Source organism: Limulus polyphemus, unplaced genomic scaffold (genome assembly GCF_000517525.1).
Source record: "Limulus polyphemus unplaced genomic scaffold, Limulus_polyphemus-2.1.2 Scaffold6558, whole genome shotgun sequence".
Classification (NCBI taxonomy): Eukaryota; Metazoa; Arthropoda; class Merostomata; order Xiphosura; family Limulidae; genus Limulus; species Limulus polyphemus.
Window position 1 is genome coordinate 12721 of NW_013672168.1, and position 4010 is coordinate 16730.

A 4010-nucleotide genomic window follows, 5' to 3' on the forward strand; every position below is an offset into this window, starting at 1 on the left:
GACATTCAGTCACATGTTATTAAGAATCCAACAAATTTTGATAAACTATCCCTTCTATGTCTTCAACACTAAAAATATCATCAACGTTTCGTAACCATGCTTCCTATTTTTAATGTGTAAATTTACTACTAAAATGTTCTTATTCGAAAGCTGACATATAGATGTCACCAAGTAGAGGTAAAAGGGGAGATTCCATAGCTAAGCCACTGTTTTGTTGATAAAACTGACCAACACAGGTATAATAAGTATTATTTATTCAACGTGCTGTTAGGCTAGTTATGTGTTCTTTATTATTATAATTAAAATTGGCGTGTTCTATTTTAGTTTTTAAACATAGTACAGCTTGTTCAATAGGTATTTAAGTGAAGAGGAATTTTATGTCGAGCGACATGAAAATATCTTCCTGACCAGACTCAAGGTTTTGATGCTATGACATTCAGGTATATTGATGACTAAAAGAAAAGCCAAAAGTTCACGACTCTTAAACGAAGAATGAGTTGGACAGGGCAGTGTAGCTTGAAACACAGAATTATTTATCAGACTCCAACATCCAGGTTTCTTATTCTATCTCGTCTGGCTTCTGGTGTTCAGAGCTACAACGCAGGAGACGACGATCGAGAGAAACCAAAAGCAAGAGAGTCCAAAATCAAGAGATAGAACTATAGAATTGCCTGATTTGAACGAAACAAAGAAAGTTATATATCCCACAAATCCACAGGTTACACACTTCAACCAATGGTCAACATGCAACCTTAAGCCAAGCCAGATATTTAGGTGCCTTTATTGCCTTTTTAGTGGGATATTTTCTAAGAAATCCATAGAGAAACTCATATATGCTAACTCGAAACTGATGAGAAAAGTTTGTCGCACATTTGCCCACATAATTTATACGAATAATCTTTTGTGTAAGTATTAAAATGGTCAACATTTTTGTCAGAATCTTTGTTGTATGTTTAATTAAGACTATCTCCATCGTGGAAAACTATCATTTTGCCGATGCATTCGAGTGAGATCATGTTAACAAGCTATGTATCAACTTTGCCAAGTAAGGAGCAAATTGTTCTTGGACATAATGCTGTTTTTTTGCTTTGTTGTCCTCCTTGTATTGTTCTTTTTACTCTAGACTCATCCTTTCCAGCTCTGGACCAGTAATTCAAAAAAGGGCATATAGGTGTAAGTGTGTGCACTCATGGCTCTTTTGTAGTGGGTACAGTTCAAAATGTGTGTTGTTGTAGCTTAACCACATAATCCCGATTCAATCCAAGCATCATCTAAACCAGGGTTTTTATTTGACGACCCAATGGCCCTTAATGCTTCCATTGTAACGTGCAGCTTCCCAAGCTGTAAGATTAACTTGTCTTTCGTACCTGGCCTAGTTTCCACCAATTGCACAGTTTCTGATATAGGGCTACATCAAGGGTGATGACAGTCTTGCGATTGCCGAGAACTACCATGTCAGTCTGTAGTGCATTCTTCAAACAGTTAATAATGTTGACCATTCATTTGGCTGGAGCAGCCACCAGAGAGAATGCTCCAACATAGGTCCTTTCTTTGGGAATGTTGATCAGAGAGTTATACCCTGCCAATCCAGGAATTTCCCTTTCCACTGTTGATCTGTCTGTTGTCATTCTTGCAACTATCCACTCGATGTCTCCAAAAGTCTTTTCAAGCTTACAGACCTTGTATTCTGCCATGGCACCTTTTTGTACACTGTCCTTGATTTGAGGTTTAACACATTCAAGCATGGTAGTGTAATGTGGTACCAGAGTCATTCCCTTGCTGTTCTGAAGCTCCAATTGAGAGGACACATGCTCTCCCTTATCATGTGCTTGTTGGTATATTGCAGCTATTGTTGTATGTAGTGTATCTTTACCATCTTCGGTGAAATAGCATTGTCTATGGTAAAGAAAATAAATTGTTTTTCTTTAGAAATGAAGGCATGTAGCCATCATTTGAAGTTGCCATGCTTCTGATAACAGTATTGGCTACAGCTGTTTCAAACAAGAGTGTTCTTGTATAGTTCACACAGTATCCATGGGAAGACAGCATGTCAATAAGGCTTTTGTTTCTACTATCGTGATGCACAGTAAGTGCCATGCTGTAACGAATTTGTTATTATACATTTATTTTAATATCAACGTTGTTTAGATTAAGTTTATATTTAAAAACATGCATAGCTTATAATGTTAGATGTGTATTGTGAAACTCCCGCCTATTTTCCAAAGTTGTAGAAGATTCTCGAGAGTAAGAATCAACAATGTGTGTGTACGTAAACACTTGTGTTAGCGTCAGTATTGTTACATAAAACTGAAAATTCGAAAAACCATCGACACGCCTATAAATATAACCAACGCAACACATCAAAAGAGAGTGTCTATTATTAGTTTGCTATAGTCAGTGTGTCGTAAACTTTGGAAACTATAACTGTGATTGTTATAACGCTTATCAATCAGAAAACTTAAGATATTTAACAAGGAACATTTATAAATTTCGAACATTACAAACCATTTAATATCAGTGGATTCACGTCAGACATTAGTACTTTTACGAAAACATTACCTAACTTCATCGGTAGTAAAAAATCGGCAAAGAATACAGAGCTAGCTAGCTCCTTTTCAAGCGAATTATACCTACGTCAACTCTTAATCAACTAGCTCATTGTGAACTCTCGATAAGATATTGAAGAAGTTCCACAAAGAAGACTTTATATTGCTTGTAAGTTTGTGAAACTTTTGTTTATAAATCATTGTTTGTAATAACTATTTGTAATAACTGTTATTGTAAATTGTATTGTTGTGTGTATATTAAACGTATTTATGTTTAAAAACTGTGTGTATCAATCTTGTTAGCAAGTATCATAAACTGACTATGCATCGGCTTTTACTTAGCTGCTAAATCCAAAGTACAATTTAACTACTAAATTTAAATTTATCAGTTAACTCGGTTTCATACCATTTGAAATTCTGATACGTAACACATGCCCACAGCTTTTGCATTTTTCTTCTCCTTTGCTGTTCAGAAGGACTGTGTATTAGATCTACAGGCTTGTTTGTTTGTTTGTTTTTCAATTTCGCGCAAAGCTATACGAGGGCTACCCGTGCTAGCCGTCCCTAATTTAGCAGCGTAAGACTAGAGGGAAGGCAGCTAGTCATCACCACCCACTGCTAACTCTTGGGCTACTCTTTTACAATCGAATAGTGGGATTGACCATCACATTATATCGCCCCCACGGCTGAAAGGGCGAGCATGTTTGGTGTGACGGGGATTCGAACCCACGACCCGCAGACTGTGAGTCGAGCGCCCTAACCACCTGGCCATGCCGGGCCGTGTCTAAAGGCAAATATTATATCATGACTTATTGTTTTTTGTCTTCTTTTGTCTGTTTGTTTGGATTTATGTCCAAGACAAGTTCACTGATGATCCAGCAGAGAAAAGAGAAGAGCAATGGGGATACATCATTTTCATTACTCGTTAGATGAAGACCAAACTTTGTATTGTGATATCATCTTTGTGATATCACAATGTAAACATCAACCTTTTGTTGATCTTTCCTTGAAATGCAGTTCAGATGGTGTTCAAAATATTGATCTTTATGATTTCCAACTAGGGATCCTTCTCCTAACACACTGTTACGACAGTGGGGGTCACGTGACGAGTATTCTAGAAGATTCGCTAGTGTGTTACGACAGCGGGGTCACGTGACGAATATTCTAGAAGATTCGCTAGTGTGTTGCGACAGCGTTGCGTCAAGTGACGCTGGTAGCACGTGTTGAGAGTCTTAGAAGTTTCTAGAACAGGCAGTGTTATCGTATGTAAGTGCGCTAGACAGTGAGAGAGACAGACGGAGTCGAAGCAGTAGTGGGGACAGAGACGTAGCGGAGACGAAGCAGGCAGAGAGAAAGAAAGACAGCGATTACGGTCGGCGGGAACTGAGGATAGCAGACACAGAGATCGGAACTATAGTTTGCGGGGACGGACAATTAAGTCTAAGCGTGATAGAAAGTGAGTGA